Below are 20377 nucleotides of genomic sequence, written 5' to 3'. Positions count from 1 at the left end.
GGGGAGCGGCTGCCGAACGTGCACTTTGAACTAACTCGGATGGACAGTAGCAGTAGTAATAAACATATATGTTCATGCGCGAAAGATGCGCAACCTGGATTTTTTGGAAGCTGACGTCATCATCTATGTGCCATCAGCTTAGAGGAAAGCAGCAAAAGCAACATCGGCATCTTCATCATCGCCACCACACAAGAAATGGAACACGAAAGGAATGCCCGTTCTTTTCGATGGGCAGCCAGAAGTAAGCAGTCGTCCAGAAGCCGTCAGTTTGGTCGCCTCGCTGTAAGACCTATTCTGTGCCAGCCGCCAACGGAAGGTCCGGTCAAGGCCCTCTGTCCAACAACCCGACGCGAGAGCTTCGTGTCTCCCTTCATTGACAGCTTCGTCCTGGAACCAAAAGTAGGTAGAAATATACACGGCCGTTTCAGTGCGTGTGCTGTAGTCTGACATCGTGCCCCTTTTAGGTATCGGGTATAGGGTTCTTACCGGAAGGCTAACAGTCGCACAGTCGCGCTGGCAATGGGGAATCAGCAACACTGCATGTTACGTTGCGGTAGCCCAATTGCTGTTGCCGTCTTGTTGGTGACGTCGCGGAGCGAGTGGCGGTTGAAACTAATCGGTTGCCTTCTGGCGTCGAATCCCTCATAACCCGAATATCAGCGCCTTCAAACGAATACACATTACATTTGGTGTTGTTCGCACGTAGCAAGCACTCACTTGTGCTGTTAAGAGGACAACGCACTGTCAACTGCTTGCAGTCGAAGCAGTGGCCGTGAGCCGTCAGCTTAGACGCCGTCTCTTTGGCTTGTAAACACGTGAAGTGCTTATGGAAGTCACTTGTAGTTCAAGTCCCACTGTAATGCCATGGAACGTTTTCAGTAGGTATATGGTGCATGTCACACAATAGTTGCAGTCAACGCGATCTTTAAGATGGCCGAGTGATTTCGATGATGGAGTACCACATTCAAACTATTTTTTACTGACAAAAAATATTCAGCGAATGTTGCTGAGCATCTGCTAGTCACATAGTTATTTCGGAAGAAAAATATCAGGGACAGCATCCGTACGTTCTACTCGACGGGCTCCCGAGAAGACACCATAACGCCGATTTGTCTTGGTAAATCTATGGCGCGATTACACGCATGACCGCACTATACTGCAGCTGCTAAACTCGCATCTTTTGTGGAATGTAAGGAGCATAGGGGGGATAATTATAAGGATCACAATAACATGTGCTGCTCAGGTACCCCCTTCATTTTGCGAATCATGAAACTAACACAGAACGGACAAAGGGCAAAGAGCAATAGAAGTCGTGACTCTATATAGACAAAGAGAAAGGCTAAACAACTGGAAAATATTCCCTCCTCGTGCCAGCAAGCACCGCACGTAGCTTCGCTAACTAAATAGCAGACTAACAACCTCCTTTCAAAGAATACATGTGACGTCTGTCTCTTCAACATTAACAATCAATTAGTCTCCGGAAATCGTTCCTGCCGTCGGCTCACGTCAGCAATCTCCGCCGGGACATTACTTGAGGTATCGTATAAATAACAAGCACGAGAAGCACATTATAAACTGGATGTGAAGTGTTGCAGCAGCTTTACAAACTTTCCATAATAATCAAAATTGCTGCGGGAAGAACATATTTACCGGCATTGACAAGGCATAACGGCAACAAAGATAGTTTCGAGCAGCGCCGAGAAGGAGAAGGTCTTCGTCAGCTTTCTCGTCGTCTTCCGCCCATGGAATTCGTTTCCGTCATCTGCCCGTTGCATCAACTCCCGCGGCAGAAGCGTCGTCCCGGTGTTGGGCTGCCGACGGAAGTACATGGTAGCGTTTAATGCGGCCTACGTGGACGATGTAGGGGGTGGAGAGAGGGGACGAGGACCAGGATGCAAAATGAGCGATTTCATATAGTTCGCGCACCACTCAGTAAGGACCAAAGTATGAGGAGATGAGAGTCTTGAAGAAATTACCTTAGTCTTCTGCATATTGATTTTCAATCCTACCTTTCTACTTTTCCTGTCTAGGTCACCAATCATTTTTTGCAGTTCATCTCCTGAGAGACTTAGCAAGGCACTGTCATCGGCAAATCGCAGATTACTGAGGTATTCTCCATCTACCCTTATCCCTAACTGGTCCCATTACAAGTCTCTGAATACTGCACAAAGAAGCATTACAGCACAAAGAAGCAAACACTACACAAAGAAGCATTACACAGCCTGGACAAGGTATGGCACACGGAGAATTGGTAAACACAGCGTCGATGACACTCAGTCCCGCGAAAAGTAAGACTTGAGCCTCACCACGTGCACGACTTCGTGACGCTAACGCCGATGAGCCACTGTCGTAGTTCCGTCAGGCACAACTTCGTCGTTCACGTTGCTTAGGCGGCGGAGGACTTAGTACGGACTACCGATGCAGGAGCCTTTCACAGAGGCCCTTGCGACGCACAGGGTCCACACACACACTTGGTCACCCGGTTCGTAGTGCACGTCCCTGTCGCGAAAGATGTAATGTCAGGCATCGGCAGCTTGTTTCTTGATGTGCAAGCAGGCTATCTGGCGTGCTTGTTCTGCTTGTTCCACGAACAGGTCAGCGTCGGAGGTGATGTCGTCACCGCATGGTAGCATGGCGTCTAACATCATGTGCACCTCCCTACCATACGCGAGACGGAACGGAGTAAAACGTGTTGTTTTCTGCCTCGCGGTATTGTAAGCGAAGGTGATGTAAGGCAGTATTTTGTCCCACGTCTCGTGCTCAACATCGACATACACTGAAATCATTTCTGCCATGATCGTATTGGGCCGTTCTGTCGGGCCATTCATTTGCGGGTGGTAGGCGGTAGTTCTTCGATGTTCAGTATGGCTCAACGTCAGGATATCCCGTAAGAGCTGAGCGGTGAATGCCTTTCCCTGATCAGTGATGATGGTGGACAGGGCGCCATGTCGAAGAACGATGTGGTGCATAAAGAACTCGGGCAGCAGTACCGCGCGCAAGGACCTCCGTCTCGGCGAAGCGGGTCAAGTAGTCCGTGGCAACTACGGTCCACTTGTGGCCGGTCACTGACAGAGGAAAGGGCCCAAGGAGGTCTAAGCCCACTTTTTCGAAAGGTATGTATGGGGGCTCGATGGACTGAAGCATGCCGGGAGGTGGAAGCGCAGGTTTCTTACGCCGCTGGCATTGCTGGCACGTTCGTACGTATAATGCTTGACGCTGGACGCAAGCTGTGGCCAGTAATAATTTTTGCGGACTCTAGAGAGAGTGCGCGTGTAACCAAGATGGCCGGAAGTCGGTTCGTCATGACATGCAAGAAGGACTTCATCTCGTAGATCGGATGGTACGACGAGCAGACAAGGACACCACTCCGGATACAGAAGGACGAAAGTCCACGAGCAAGTGACGGGGCATAACCGCGGATGCCCCCCTTCGAGATGATCGATAAGCAGCCGCTGCTCCGAGGAAGATATATCGTCGTTCGCGGGGTCTTACGGATGGGGTTCAACGGGTGCGCGCGACATGCTATCAGCGTCTGTGTTCTTCCGACCAAACTTGTAAGTGATGGCGAAATCGAATTCTTGCAATCGTGATGCCCAACGAGCAAAGCGGCCGCAAGGGTCTTTTAAATCCTTCAACCAACACAGGAGTGATGATAGATGACTACACGAAATGGTCTTCCATACAGGTACGGTCGAAACTTAGCGGTGGCCCACACTACCGCCAAACATTCCTTTTCTGTGGTAGAGTAGTTCGACTCAGCGCGCGAAAGGGCGTGGCTGGCGTAGGCGATTACCCTGTCGATCGACGTTGTCGCGTTGAACGAGGACACTGCCAAGGCGTTGTTTGTATCTGTGTGCTCCTCTGTGTCAGCATCGTCGTCCAAATGTGCGAGTATCGGGGCAGCTTGAAGACGGCTCCGTAGCTTATCGAAAGCTGTCTGCTGTTCGCTGCCCCAAGAAAAGGCTGCATCATTCCGAATTAAGAGCCTGAGCAGGTTAGCGAGCTGAGCGAAGGTTTTGATGAAGCGACGTAGTAGGAACAGAAACCCAGAAGTCGCCGGACTGCTTTCTTGTCTCTGGGAACTGGAAATGCCGCAACAGCCGCGAGTTGCTCAGGGACACCCCGGATGCCGCCAGCACACACGACGTGGCCGAGAAACTTCAATTCAGTAAAACCGAAGTGGCACTTTTCAGGTTTGAGGGACAGGCTGGCGGACCGAACGGCCTCGAGGACAGCTCTGAGACGGTGCAGATGTCCTTGGAAAGTTGCCGAAAAGATGATCACATCATCCAAGTAAACTAGACATGTCTGCCACTTTAGACTAGTGAGCACCGTGTCCATCATCCTCTTGAAGGTTGCAGGAGCACAGCACAGCCTTAAAGGCAGTATACGAAATTTACACGTAAAGCCCATCCGGTGTGATGAAGGCCAGTTTTCTTCCAGTCCCTCTCATCAACTTCTGCGTTCGTTTAGCTTGGATCCACATATATTTTGGCTAACATATGCATGTTATTGCGGTGGTGTGGCCACGGATGTCAGCTTGCATGCATACGTATAGTACATGCACGCCGGCAAAGTGTAAAGCGCGATGAGAACGCACGGTCGTTCATGTTTCTTGCGCAGTGGAAAAGCGGATATCCTCTGGAATATGAGTCGATATTTGAGGAGTAACACATGCATGGCTTGTCACCTCTCATTTGTTTCATACAAGAGAAAAACTTCCCGGTGTGGGTCACCATGCAGGCAAGAATGCGTGAGTCGCCGCCACGCGAGGCGATATCGACGCGCGTCTTTCATTCGAGTTCTTGTTTTCTGCAGCGAAGCTACATGCAGGAACGATATTTAGCTAAATTTGTTTAAACGGTACGTGTCCTTGTGCGAGAAAAACATTATACAAACTGATTTTGTTTGTTGATGTTATACGGGCATTACGGCGGGCAGCAAACTACTGTTGCCCGGAACTTTCTTCCTTATTCTGCTGAGCGTACTACAAACGGGGATCTCGCGTATCGAAAGTAGTCGATCGATAGAATATTAGCTTATATCTAAGAACAAGATGTCTTAAGTGAAACGAATGATCAAATTAACATTTTTTTTTCAAAGAGTCTCTTGTAGCCTTTCATGAAATAAACGAGAACAAAGCGCTCATTTCAGCTATACGCGTTTTTCTTAGCGTTTTTTTTTTTTTTTTGGGGGGGGGGGTTGAGGAGGGGGATTGATCATTAATGAATACAAGGCTGCGTTAAAGACTCAATTCGTTAACTGCTTTCATATCCTGCTCACGTCCGATCATAATGAGGCTATTTGAGCAGCGAGAAAGTGCGAGGTCCAAGTGAGGCAGACTCGCCAGTGCTTTTTTTGCCTTGACCGAGCCAGGGAAATTATAGGCAGTCGCGAAACTATCCAGTGTGTCAGATGGGAATAAGTTTCGCATGCTCACGCAGGCTGGCATATTGCCGTGACCGCAGCTACAAGGCGCGGGAGCGCCAGCACCAAAATAAGTAAATAAACAATAAACAAACAAACAAACTAGACTTCAGCGCATATACGTTTGCTCTACAGAACATTCTACGTAGAAAACGATTTTCATATAGTCTAAAGCATTAACTCCGGTGAAATATATGTGCAGTCCCGTTCAGTGAACTGCTCCTCGCAAAAGGCGGATCGCGGTAGCTTCTCAGCCCGGTGGATAGCAACTCGCAGTATTTAAACAACTAGAGCAATTGCAGCACAAAAGCACTGGCGGTTTAGATCTCTTACTCGGCAATTTTAGGCGAGCTGTAGAAATTATTTTCCACACTTACACCACAAAACATCTTTTATCGTGGCGACCTGCTGCGCTAGAGCTGTCGACATGAGCAGACGACAATAAAGTAGCTATTATCTGTACCTTTAGCGTTCCATTAATTGTCGAATAATCAATATCCGTTTTGACCGTCGTGTCTAGTGATAGTCAACACAACCAGTAACTTTGAGCGCCAAAACCGAGGTGAGCGAAAAGTTCTTTTGCATTTGCGACAAGTCATAGACGACCAACACGCGAGCACCAGGCAGTAGCGCCATTCTTGTCGGCATGAAACGGAGTGCGGAAATACGCTTCGTGCCTTGCCGGTCGACACAAATACTTGTTTAGCTACCGTGCATAGTGCTGCCAGGTGTTTCGCTACGGCAACTGGAACGAAGTGACGATGCTGTTACCCGCAGTCTCAATCGAACTGATATCCGTTTCCGGCATCTCGACCGATCGGCATTTCGACCGACGCTTTTGAAAACGACGAAACTCCGAATACGGACCCTGCATACCGGATCGATCCTATTAGGCCTAAGTCGAAGCGGACCTTGCCACGAAAAGGGAGCTTTTTTACCGAAAGGACGGAAAAAGGTATCGGATTTAGCTGGGAATAAAATTAAGTCATGTTACGTATAGATGTCTTCTGACTTGGCGACGGGCACATAATTAGTAGATGAATCTATTTAATTCCCCAGAGACAGAAGAAATGTGAAGAGCGTGACATTTGAAGTGGAATGCATCCTTTTTGTGCTCTTTTAAGAGCGCAAAAAGGATGCATTCCACTTCAAATGTCTCTCAAAAGCGCGCATTATCTCATAAAAGAGATAATGCGCGCTTTTGAGAGATACGGAATGAGAGGCGCGGGAACACGGCGATGATACGGTGAAAGGCAGACATATTGAATCTGGATCCCGTCTAATGACACTCGCTGTTTTAGCAATTGCAAACTAAATAGTACGGACCTCTTGCATGGCTCACCCAAGGTTCTGTGTAATGACTTCCATATTATGTCTATTGAAAAGAGCTGGTTAAAGATAAAGTTCTTCAGGGGATGATGGGAGTGCTTGCTGAAAATGATGAGTAGTAGGCGAAAGGAATTACGTCTAATGTGAATTGGCGCTAGTATTTCGCACATTAAGTAGATGCCCGCATGTGGTAATATTCTTCGCATCATATGCGTTCTAGCAATGACCGCTTTAGCCAATTGCCACCCTTCCTACTTGAGGCATGAAAGCACGCGTATTTCTCTTGAGCTGCAGTACTCATTGGCATCTCGCAATTTTTTCATGTTTCCATGCAGCCCTCTCCTCACCGACCCGCAAGTAAAGCAACCAGGAAAGGCACCCACGCTAGCCGCCCTTCCACCCTCTGTTCCGCACTTACCATCCTGCGACCGCTGGATCCACCAGCGGCGACTGTCATCATTCAAGACTGCCAGAATACGTCAGGTGCCACTTCCGCTCTCCTTCGACATCGAGGCGCCTTCCTCTACCGGCACCAGCCGGCGATGCGGCGGCGAAAAGCAGCGCGGTCCCTTGCAGAGCTCGCGGGTATTTATTTATTTATTTATTTATTTATTTATTTATTTATTTATTTATTTATTTATTTATTTATTTATTTATTTATTTATTTATTTATTTATTTATTTATTTATTTATTTATTTATTTTGTAAGATGGGGGTTTATTGAGTAGATCAGCAGGACTCGATCAACAGGACTGGGCAGGTCAGCGGCGAACACAGCGGCAGCGAACACAGTCAGGTGCAACACGCGCAGCGATCCCAATGCCACTGCCTGGAATGTTTCTCGCGCACTACTTCCCCTTCAAATTACCCCCGGGACGAAGAGGAGACATCCTGGCGACCTACGGCGTGAGCAAGACGGCAGGGTCGTAATAGGGTTTGAGGCGCTGGACGTGAACAATCTCTCGTCCGCACCGGCGTAAATCATGAGACGGTGTAAGAGGTTCCACCACATAATTAACCGGAGAGGTGCGCTCCAGAACTCGGTATGGGCCATGATATTTAGCAAGAAATTTTGAAGACAGTCCAGGAGCATTGAAAGGTATCCACAGCCACACAAGTGCGCCAGACGAGAAGTCCGGTGTCGAGTGTTGGTTGACATGGTTGGATTTATGGCGGTACTGGGTGTTAGCCGTGAATGCGCGGGCAATTTGTCGACAGTCTTCCGCATGCTGGGCTGCTTGAGACGCAGGAGTATAATCTGATATGTCTGGCTGATACGGGAGTATGGTATCGATTGTAGCAGAGGGGTGACGGCCGTAGAGGAGAAAAAAAGGAGAGAAGCCAGTAGTAGACTGCGTTGCGGTATTGTAAGCGTAAGTGACATACGGAAGGACGAGGTCCAAATTTGAGTGGTTGGAGGAGACGTACACAGAGAGCATGTCGCCAAGGGTACGATTGAAATGCTCAGTGAGGCCATTAGTCTGGGGATGATAGGCGGAGGTGGTTCTATGAATAATGTTGCACTTGGTGAGCAAGGCTTTCACAACGTCACTCAAGAAAGCGCGTCCTCTGTCGCTGAGCAGCTCTCGAGGTGCGCCGTGGCGAAGAACAAATCGCTGCAAAATGAAGGAAGCTACTTCTGGCGCTGTGGCAGATGGAAGTGCGGCGGTTTCTGCATACCTCGTCAGATGATCAACGGCTACGATAGCCTAGTGGTTGCCGGCTGCAGTGTAGGGAAGCGGCCCGTACAAATCAATGCCGACGCGGTCGAAAGGGCGTGGGGGGATAAGTAACGGCAGCAACTCTCCAGCAGAACGTTGAGGAGATGGCTTGCGACGTTGACAGGTGAGGCATGAGCGAACGTACTTGAGTACGAAGGTGTACATTCCCCGCCAGTAGTAACGCAGCCGGAGACAAGTGTATGTCTTGAAGACGCCCGCGTGACCGGATTGTGGGTAAGCGTGGAAATAGTCACAGATTTGCGAACGTAGCTGCCGGGGAATTACTAGCAACCACTTGCGGCCATCTGCGCAGTAGTTGCGGCGGTAGAGGAGGTTATCACGAATTGCAAAGTGGGAAGCATGGCGGCGGAGAGCACGTGATGGAGAAGCAGCTGTAGAATTGGAGATAAAATTGAGGAGAGAATTTATCCAAGGATCTTGACGTTGCGCTGACGGCATGTCATTGATGTGAAGCGATGGCGGGGAATCGTTGGAAGAGGAAAGGCTGGCGACCTCAGCTATAAGGGGGCAGCAGGAAAGTGCGTCGGCGTCGTGATGCTTGCGGCCGGAGCGGTAAACAACGCGGACATCATATTCCTGAAGGCGAAGAGCCCATCTTGCTAGTCTGCCGGACGGGTCTTTCAGTGAGGAAAGCCAGCAAAGCGCATGGTGGTCCGTCACTACGTCAAAAGGGCGCCCATAGAGGTAATGGCGGAATTTAGTAAGAACCCAAATAATCGCTAAGCACTCTTTTTCCGTGACAGAGTAATTGGAGTCAGCCTTCGTGAGTGTTCGGCTAGCATAGGCGACCACGTATTCAGTATAACCTGATTTGCGCTGAGCGAGCACAGCGCCGAGACCAATACCACTGGCGTCCGTGTGGACTTCAGTAGGCGCTGTGGGGTCGAAGTGACGTAGGACAGGCGGTACCGTGAGGATGCGGCGTAAAGCATTGAAGGCATCGTCGCACGTTGACGACCACGACGAAAGGTCGGAACTGCCGGACAGAAGGTCTGTCAATGGAGCATCAATTGAAGCAAAATTTCTAATAAAGCGGCGAAAGTAAGAGCACAGCCCGAGGAAGCTACGTAGATCTTTGATGGAAGTCGGTTTGGGAAAGGCTGCGGCACGAAGTTTGGCAGGATCTGGGGATACACCTTCTTTGGAGACAACGTGGCCGAGAATGGTGAGCTGGCGGGCGGCAAAACGACATTTTTTTTTAAATTCAGCTGCAGTCCGGCATCAGATAGCAGGTCAAAACGTGCTTCAGACGGTAGAGGTGTGTGTTAAAGTCAGGAGAAAAGACGACAATGTCGTCGAGGTAGCAGAGGCACGTCTTCCACTTTAGGCCACGCAAGATGGTGTCCATCATCCGCTCAAATATCGCCGGAGCATTACAAAGGCCAAACGGCATAACTGTAAATTCGTACAAGCCGTCGGGAGTTACAAAAGCAATTTTGGAGCGATCAGCCGCTTCCAGGGGAACTTGCCAGTACCCGGAACGTAAGTCTAGGGAAGAAAAGAGCTCGGCGCCTTGCAAACAATCGAGAGCATCGTCGATGCGTGGGAGAGGGTAGACGTCCTTTCGCGTAATCTTATTAAGGCGGCGATAACCGACACAGAAGCGGATAGAAATATCTTTCTTTTTTACGAGGACAACAGGTGACGCTCAAGGGCTGCTTGAGGGCTGAATCACGCCATTCTGAATCATTAGGTCGACTTGCTCTTCAATAGCCTGGCGTTCGGTTGCAGACACGCGATAGGGGCGCTGTCGCAGTGGTGCTTGGGTGCCGGTGTCGATGCGATGAGTGACTGTAGAAGTTTGACCCAAAGAACTTTGATGAGAGTCGAAGGAGGAGCGAAAGTGATATAGTGATTTATTTATTTATTTATTTATTTATTTATTTATTTATTTATTTATTTATTTATTTATTTATTTATTTATTTATTTATTTATTTATTTATTTATTTATTTATTTATTTATTTATTTATTTATTTATTTATTTATTTGCAAGTACTGTTAGCCCGTCCGGGCTGTTACAGGGTGGGCAATGTACATTTAAGCGGCACAACAAATTTCCAACTCTTTCTCAAAAGTTTTCTAAGGAACAAGTTTTTTCAAATAAGCTTCGGTCAAGGTTGTTCCATTCAATGATTATTTTAGGCAGAAACGAAAATTTAAATACATCAACTCTTGGCACATACGACATCACTGCAAAGGAATGATTAGTGTGAGAGAAGTCTCCCGGGCGGCCGCAAGTACAAGCCGGAATCCGAATTGAGTTTATTGTTATAAAGTTGATAAAGGAACTTGAGCCTAGCAATTTTTCTACGAATAGCCAAGGTTTGTAGCTCAGCAAGTGAAATAAGTTCCGTTGCGGACTGTGTTCCTCGATAGCGAGAAAACACGAACCTCACTGCTAATCTCTGAATCCGTTCAAGCTTGTCTATGAAATATTTCTGCTTTGGATCCCAAATTATGCTCGCGTATTCCAGACGTAGCCTTACCAATGATTTATAAGCTTTTAGTTTGACAGCCGGTGGCGCATCTCTTAACTTTCGCCGTAGGAATCCAAGCTTTCGCTGGGCTGCTCCACAAATATTCTGTACATGATCACTCCAGTTCACTCCAGTTCAAATCATGAGAAATCGTAACACCTAAGTATTTTAATCTATTGGAACGTTTTATTTCAATGTTACTAATTATATACGGAAACACTAATGGGGTTTTCTTGTTCGACACAATCATAGTAACTGACTTTTCAAAATTGATTTTCATGTCCCACTTAACACACCATTCATACACAACTTTTAAAGAGTCATTCAAAAGGACTTGGTCTTGCAGGCTTTTTATGCGACAGAATAATACGATGTCATCAGCAAATAATCGAACTTCAACGAGAGGGTGTATGTCCTTTACAATGTCATTTATGTACAACGAAAATAATATGAGACCAAGAACGGACCCCTGCGGAACACCGGATGACACTGGTGATGTTGATGAGTAAACATTATCAATAACCACAAACTGTTCTCTGTTCAACAAGTAAGCCTGAATCCAACTGATAATTTGCACGTCGATACCGAACTCTTGCAGCTTGTGCAAAAGTTTCGTATGACACACTCTGTCAAATGCCTTCGACAGGTACACTGTAATCACATCAATTTTTTCTCTCGAGTTTATGGCTGTCGCAAAAGCATGAGTAATTTCAAAAGGCTGTGTTATTGTTGATAGACGACTCCGGAAGCCATGCTGCTTACTGTAAAAAAGTTTATTACTTTCAATGTAATCTACAAGATATTTACATATTATATGCTCAAGCATTTTGCATGCACAACGTGTGATAGATATTGGACGATAATTTGAAACAACAAATTTGTCGCCAGATTTGAAAACCGGAACAACTCTTGCTAACAGCCAGTCACTCGGTACAGTGCAGTCACGTAACGATGCTACGAATATCTTCTCTAAAAAATAGGAAACCCATTCACAGTAACGCTTCAAAATTTCATTAGATATCTTATCAAGACCAGGTGATTTCTTAGAATCCAGCTTTAAGAGCAAGGAGACTATACCTTCCCATGATATGACAATACCATCACTGTAATGCCGGCCTGACGCGTTCATCGAAGGTTCGTCTCTTCGTTCCACCGATTATCACGTATTCATAGTGTCGGCGAACCAGCCTTCGCGCTGGTTCAGCCGCTCCTGCTCTTCCATTGGCTGATACCGTATCGGGAGCCGCGCTGCTAAAAGTAGCCGCTCTCTGCCAGGACTTTTTTCACTTTCACCGTGGGTGCTGCCGGTGCTAACCATTACTCCAGGCGGATCCAGCAGACGGCAGAGCGGCGCTCCGCTCGATTTCAGCCGTCCAAATATCCAGGTCTGATCGCTGTACAGACGGCCACTGCACTGCTACGCGGCTGTACGAAGCATACAGAACGGGAACTTAGACGCGATCATAAGCGTTCTTAGTGCAGGCGGACTTGAGTTTCTCAGGATGGCGGCCAGAACGAAAACGGCCGCCATTCGAAGCGCGGTTCCTTGTCTACCTTCCTTTTTTGCGCTAACGTTTCTCCCATACAATTCAGAGCAGCGTGGAGTTCAACTTGAACGCCGGTCTCGCGCTTGTCTTCAGGCTCATCGGAGGCCGCAGAATTTACACTGGAGAAGGCTACATGCTTTACGTTGCCCCTGCATAGAACGTCCTTGCCTTTGCCAACCATCTCCAGCGGCTCGGCACAAGGAACGGTTTTTGAAGTGTACGTCAGGCGGTGTACTGAAATAGTCTGCGAACCTGGCATGTCATACACGGCTCTCATCAGGACTGTAGGCAGTGTGAAACAGGTTTTCGCAGAGCTCTCTGTCCCCAAGCCCTTCCACGTTGAAGAGAAGAGTTCATCGTATCCCCAGGCCTTCTTCTGGCGCTCGCTGACCACTGATCTTCGCAACAGGTTCGAACCTTTGAGCAGCATGAAGACGATATTCCTCGTTGTGGATAATAACTATTTGGATGTCTAGCTACAAAAGTCTTCGGAATACGAGGAGGCGCGGAGATAACAGTCTATATCGGTCTCTGCTTGGTGGTGTACTTGAGCCGTGTGGCTTCCTACTACTTCGCCTACAGCTCCCCCGTCCCAAACTACACAAGAGGACTGAACGACATGTGGCTCATTTCCTTCGCAGATGTCCACTTGTGAGTGTTACGTTAACATATCAGTAAATTTAACCTGGTGTTTCCGGCGTTGTAGTTTGGATCGGCTTGATAGGTTTAACATACAAGTAACTCAGGTAATGAGAGACACCGTAGTGGCGGGCTTGCATAAAATTTTCGACCTCCTTATTCTTAACGCGCACTGTCATCGCGCGGTACACGACCGCCTTGTATCAGAAAAGGCCTTAGTTCGTGCGGTTGAATTTACCGCCGTTTTTCTAATGAAGAAAAAAAAAAAGCTTCATATTCTAGTGAAGCAGGCCTTTATTATTCTATTGACTTCCGATGTTTTTCATCCTGCACTGTTGAGCCTGGCATATCGATTAAATTTTCAACCATTAACGAGGGTACTTAACGAATCCCTCTCTTTGTCTAAACATCAGTGCTAAAAAAAGCGGTCCTTGAAGATTGATAAAAGGTGTTTATTTGCACTCTGGACACAGTATCCACTAGTTGTTTTTTTTTTTTTTTTTTTTTTTTTTTAGCCGTTATATTCCCTTCAGAGGCTCTGTACACAATTGTGTACAAAAGAAACTCGCGGCCTTTAACCAAAGGAGTGTTGTAAACAGTGCATTGGTTATTTTTTGTTACGGGCTAATTTGGCATCCCTCATGCCCCAAGGAAAGTTTTCTTTTGTCGCGCAGTGAACACACTATATATTATTTCCGTAATAGTAAGCAAGATAGCACGTCGTTCACCATTTTTACGCTATTTTGTCACCGACAATAACATCATATTTTCGAACTGAAGTTAACGCGTAATGTGCATCTTCAATACGGACATATAAACTGATTTACTTTAAATTTTCATGTTGTGATTTTTATCAATTACGACACATTATATTAAATTTTCCATCACCGTAAAATATCAACCGTTGGTATTTCTCACTGCAAGACTAATGAATTATCTTTCTTGTGCTCTAAATGCACTATTTTCGTCGAAAAGTATTTGCTTTAGTGCGAACTAAAAATGGCTCCTGAAAGGGATACATTTTTTCATGGATAGCTTTGCGCCATCACGATTGATTTTTGGTTGCTAATAATGATCGCCTCGGTCGATATAGTCATCGGGAGAATGCTTTCATTGCTGCTCTCGATGTGATATAGCCTGCGGGATCGTTATTTTGTTTTCGGCATCAGGACCTTGTCTGCTCCCTGCACAGAGTATATGCATATGCCTGTATGCCCCGCCGGGGTGGAGCAGTGGTTACGGCGCTCGACTACTGTTTCCAAGGACGCGGGATCGAATCCCGGCCTCCGCGGCCGCTTTTCGATGGAGGCGAAAAGCAGGGCGCCCGTGTGCTGTGTGATGTCAGTGCACGTTAAAGAACCTCAGGTTGTCGAAACTTTCGGAGTCCTCCACTACGGCGTCTCTCATAGCCTGAGTCGCTTTGGGACGTTAAACCAGGCCTGTATGGCGGAAAACAACCAACTAAAATATGTCGAATTGCAAACAAAAATACCCTAAAATACAGCTTCAGATCCGATTTAACCGAATACACACACAACAATTCGTCATCGCAGTATAGAGATAAAAATGCCAAAAACGAGACGCCGCTCTAGGAATTTGATGATGCTTCTCATGGGTGTCAATGCGACGGCTTTGGATGAGAGTAGGTTGACTAAACGAAGCGCGAAGCATAAGCCAAGGACTGCATGTTGTAAAGGTTCCTTTACCGACCCAAGTCCTTCTTTTTTTTTTTTATTTGTATCAAGCTTTTCTTAAATACAAGAATCGGAAAATGGGATTTCTCACTGCGAATCAGCCCTAGCGTAACAGCGAAAAGCGCGAAATAAGGAATTGGGAAATGAATGGTGATAAAATGCAGCCTCAGACCAACTATGGTGTTACTCAGTTTTGTGGGCTTGCTCTGTACCCCTCGTATAGGTTGTGCTTTTTTTTTAATATGCGTTGCATCGAAAAATGGCGAAGCTCCCGTCAGCGTCTGCGTTATTTTCTTCTGCCGTTGAATTTTCAGGCTGTCTGTTGTGTCAAGGTATAGTGTAGCCAACTTCATAGTTGTTTGCTTTGTAAATATGCACTATATTAGGCAAAAGTAAGCACCGGGGTTTGTTTCTTAGCTGTGTATCAGTGCACTTAAGGCACCGGCCAATTAAGGTCTAAATTTTTGTTAGGTTAAGACGATGAACAATCCTGCTCACTGCGCGAAACATATTGGTCTAAGGAGTGACGTAAAAACGCCACTACGCGGCTGAGAACCAAATACTTTGCCTGATTTTTTATTATTATTTTTTGCGTACCCAGGTGCCCCACCAAACGGCATCAAGAGGTCTAAAAAATACTAAATGTTACATACAGAACTGCAGCATTACTGCTGATGGTCACAAATATTGGACAGAAGTGTAGTAACAGCATACTAACGTAATTAGAGGAGTTACCTTTTAACTGCGGCAGAAAGGATGAAAGAAGGAAACGCAGGGCGAGCAGCACTGACATCTGTGATCCGTATGCGTTGAGTTGTTGTCTTAATAATGTATCACCAAGTTGCCCGTCTCGCCACAGTGTCGATTGAGACATGCGAGTTTCATGTATTTCTTCGTGATGCAATAATAGAAGTGGTTGTGCAGCCGAGTCAATTGAGCACCTCTGCCTTCTGCTGTTGATGGCGCAGAGTGGAGCAGCTCTATCGGCGGGACGTGACCAACAGCACCGACGCGCAGGAGGTTCAAACCATAGTCCAGACAGTTTCCTTAGCGACCAAGGCCTTTATGTCGGCGCGTCGCAGGGGAATGCAGTCCCAAGCGAAGCCAGGATATTGGAGAACATCGGCAACCTGCGACTATTCCCCGTACACTTTTGCGACGCTGCACGGCGCTGACCGGCTGGACAGGTGAATATTCGTATTTAAGATCTCACTCGTTGTTGCTGACTTGTTTGCTGCGTCATCGGGGCAGATCAGCTTGAGGTGGCTGGTGCAGAAAAGCTCGCCCAGTGATTCAAATACTTTATGAGGAAAAGAATGAAACAGCGCTAGGGATACGGGACAAGGTAGTAGACAAACGCTTGCGCTGACTATAATAGCAACGAAATGATTTGTTTTTGCAAAGTGAGGCAGCATATAAAGGAAACAGGACGAGCAAATAAAAAAAAAAAAGAAGGAAGCCGCACGACCACACTTCGCGATTGAAATCAATCGCCGCTGACTAAGATAAGCGCATTCTTTTGGCGATAAAATAGGCGATTTCAGTCGCGTAGTGCAGTCGAGAGGCTACCATTGTCTTGTTATTTGCTCGTCCTGTTTCCTTTATACGCTGCCTGACTTGCCGCAATAGGTAATGAATTTGCTAGTCACCGCAAGTGTTTTTCTGCTCATTTTCCTGCCTTCCTAGAGCTGTTTCATTCCTTTCGCCAACAGTGTGTATTCGCCCTCTTCTCGAATGCTTTGTCACCGCATAATGTCCGCCCGATGGCTTAAGATTGCCTGACCTGCACAAGTAGAAAATATGCACCTAATATAAGCCAGCAAACAGTATCCACTGGATAGAGCAAATATTTTCGCTAAGACAGTGCGGTGCTAGGTTGGGCGGAAGTCCCATGTAGTATTCTCCACGTTGCTGGCTAATGTTTCCCATGGTATTTTCTTTTCGGTTCTAGTTACCCTCACGTTTACTATTTTATAGGAAATAACGAGAGGGGGAAGTTCTAGCGAAGGCTTTCAGAACAGGACGCGAACATTAGCGAAGAGTTAGACAATGAAGGCTGCGTGCTCGTGCAGTGATATTTAGAATATTTCTGTTCTCTCCAGAAATATCGAAATGAAAGGGCGTTTCTGGCAATTGCTTCAAGCCCGCTCCGTTTTTCTCACGAAAAGGAAAATTTAAAGCAAAGACTTCCGCTTTGCTCTGGTGCAATCAAGAGCTTTATGAAAGAAAATACGTAAGCGAACGGTCGCTAGCAGTAACTGTCAGTTGTGTCAATACCTACCAGTGGATAGGGGTCTCTTATTTCTGCCATCAGTGATCGCAGGCAACTCGCCCAGTCAACATGATCATCTACTGTATCCATTCTCACCGGTGGACCTCTCGCAACAACCACTGACGCTGCACAGAATTACTATATTACAAACAGTCGCTATAAGAACTCATCCTCATAAGGGGCTCTCCTTGCAGTCGTTCCCTTTCTTGGAGCTTTCAGTCTGTATAGTCGTCTGCAGGTGTTCATGGAGTACCGGATCTGCGACAAAATCAAATCTCTTATTTCCAGCCTACGTCCGCACTCTTGGAACAGCTTGCCATGCAAAATCGCCGGTCCCAAAAGGAATGTTTTCCACCACCACAGTGTTCGGCAACTTTTAGCTGTGCATCCGACTCAAATGACAGAGCTGCCGTCTTTTATTGCTATTTGGGCGGCTTAAACCGTGGCAGCAATACAACAAAATTTGGTCGAAATCTGTAGCAAGTTTTTCACGCAACTTTTTTTCTTGCGATGAAAAGCAAGCGTCTCTAGGGAAATTACCTCTGCAGGAAGACAGCGAAAGAAGGCTTATAAATCGGTTTCTCTACTGCGCATGGTCGGGCTGGGCTTTCGCTTTGTGTGCGTGGTTGCCAGTGGCTCTTCAGGCATGCCGCCTCTACTTTGATTCCGGCTAGCCCAATACCGAGACAGCTGTTTTATGGAGGCCTTCTCTTGTGGTTCCCCGTGAAACTCGTTGAGAGCAGGAGCTCGGCTGGTGCGACGCCATCATTCCTAAGCGCCGAGGAACAGCAGATGGTGCAGCCAAGGGTTGGCAGCAGATGTCGCGGTGCTCAACTTACTCGTGGACACCGCAACCTTTTATGCTGGTACTGTTATGGCCGATCTGCAGCAGAACGAAGAGTCCTGGACTCATCGCCACCGCTGGTAATAATCGAATGATTTCAACAGCCGCCGGCTCTTGGGTGCATTAAAGGAGTAGCGATAGCAAATTTTATTTGTGTGTTCGGTCTGTGGTACGATGCGCAACAGATTACAAGACGTGAAAAGTCATGTGGATTGCGCGAAATAGTGGTAAATAGGTTATATTTGAATTCCTTCCCTATGCTCTTTAGGATCCGGTTTAAACAGCCGAGTGATGGCCGTAAACCCAGCGACGATATGAGGTCGCGTGAAGGTATGCTTCACGCATACCTTCACTAAAAACTGCACTATGGCACCTGCTTCGTACGTTTTAACTTTCGTCCAGCCTTATACGCAGTCCTGACCATAAGCTGCAACATAATAAATTAATAAGCGGAGATTTTATCGCACCTTTTGTTTTGTTTTTTCGCCACATACGTGACTTCACTCGTCTGTGACGCTAGAGCCATCGTTACGCGGTAAAATCGAAACTGCAGGAGAAAAAAAAAAGAAATATATATTATTGCTTTGAGAAGGTGAACTCCACGTCGTTACTAAGGTGTACGATTGTCTTGCGCCCTACTACGAAGAAAAAGAAAACCGTGCATTCAAAAATTTTGCGGATTCCTTTTCTTTCTTTTCCCTCGCCTACCCGGGACATTTTTGGGGTGCTGGAAATCTCCTTCGTGGAAACTCGTCTACATTCTATCTCTACTCCTTTAACCAGCTTATTTAAGTACTTATCTTGGCTCCACCAATTTTATTTCTCCGAACTCACTAAAACCTCCGAAATGCTGCGCAGTTATTACGTATTGCTTAATCTGCAGCTTAGGCGGAGCGCACTGAAGGCCGCCATGCTTTTGAGATAACAGGGACGCTCGAGTAACCAAGTTTCAATAATTTTGAAAGGGCCTCCCGATCAATCTCAAAGTAGTTTCTATTTGTTTAGGAAGTTTTTGGAAACGTCCAGCTATACAAATGCCACTCTGCTTTGAGCGGCCATGCATGAAACTACGAAACTAACATTGCTTCCTTCAGCATGTGCGCTTTGTACCGTCATGCACCATGCAGCCTCTACCACTACATGCCAGACCAGCAGGATGGGGGCTACATGTACAGCTACCTCCGCGTGTTCCGAGCGACGGCCCAGTATATGCTGCACCTCCTGCCCAGCTCGTCGGCGATTCCCATCAACCCCTTCATCCCTTTGTTCGAGGCGAGTGTACCATTCATGGCCAGCGTGTACAACATATGATCCACTTCAGCATGGACGCCATGATGCCTCCAGCGTTCACCTACATCCAGTCACTTTCGCTGGACTAAGCCGGAATTGGATACATCGTCGCCGAGCAGGTAAGTCGGTGGTCGCTGCCTCGAATTATGTTTATGCAGTTGTTATTCCGATCACTACTCTGTCCTTCTTAAAATAACGCGCATGGCAGCCTTAAAAGCCTTGAAGGTATTCCATGAGCAGATTCGAGTAAGGTCAGTCGATTGACTGGTATGCCATATTGTTCTAAGTGTGTGTGTGTGTAAGGGGGGGGGGGGGGGGTGTCAAGAGTGCGTGCATGCACTGATCAATGCAAGCAATCTCATCTGGAGCGTTTGAGAGATGACCTGTAGTAGAGTTCTTGCACTGTATGCTTCCTGGTGCAGAGTTTCGAAGAAATGAGTGCTACGAGCGCCTTTCAATAGAAAATGCGCTTGTTCCGAATTTCACCCCTTTGCCCCAATCACCTCCTCCTTGCCAGAGTGCAGCGTACTCCATCTGCAATATATATCATTGTATTTCGATACTTTAGAGCAAAATGGAAGCGGGTAGACAGAGAAAATGGTTCTGCAATGTCTGTGTTCGTCCTTCAAACCCAGGTAAAAAAAAAAAAAAAAGCGCTGCTTCCAATAGCAGTGCCTATTCGAAATAATTCAACAGAGGCATCACTCTGTTGTGCATCACGTCTGCCCTGGATGAGTCATGCGACCACAAAGTAGAAAAAATATTCTACAGGGCACTTTGGACCACTAAAGTGCGACGCGGCGAAAGCCATTATAGCGCGTAGGATCGTAGCCCTCCACTACGGCACCTCTATCTCCTTCTCTTCTTTCACTCCCACCTTCCTTCGTATACAGCGTCGTACATGTGTCCGCGGAGAATTGTGACAGATACTGCGCATTTTCTATCCTGTAAATCAGTTTCAGACGCCGCTGATGCCTGCTGTACTAATGCCTCCTAGACATCTGGGTCTGCTTCTGTTTGCTATGTGGTGCGACGTTCGAGGAAGCGCCAAATGAAAGGAGCCGCACGGACGCCTTTATCGGACGCCCGGCGGGGTCAGTTTCCTATATGTATG

General features: G+C 47.0%; 1 pseudogene; it reads left to right on the top strand.

The window, feature by feature from the left end:
- The window catches only part of LOC146203908 (uncharacterized), a 44236-nt pseudogene that overhangs the window by 11882 nt on the left and 11977 nt on the right, over window positions 1-20377 (top strand).

Source organism: Amblyomma maculatum, chromosome 1 (assembly GCF_055883805.1).
Source record: "Amblyomma maculatum isolate TAMU_Amacu chromosome 1, ASM5588380v1, whole genome shotgun sequence".
NCBI lineage: Eukaryota > Metazoa > Arthropoda > Arachnida > Ixodida > Ixodidae > Amblyomma > Amblyomma maculatum.
Note: the sequence above shows the minus strand (reverse complement) of the source record. Positions and strands in the feature narration are given on the sequence as shown.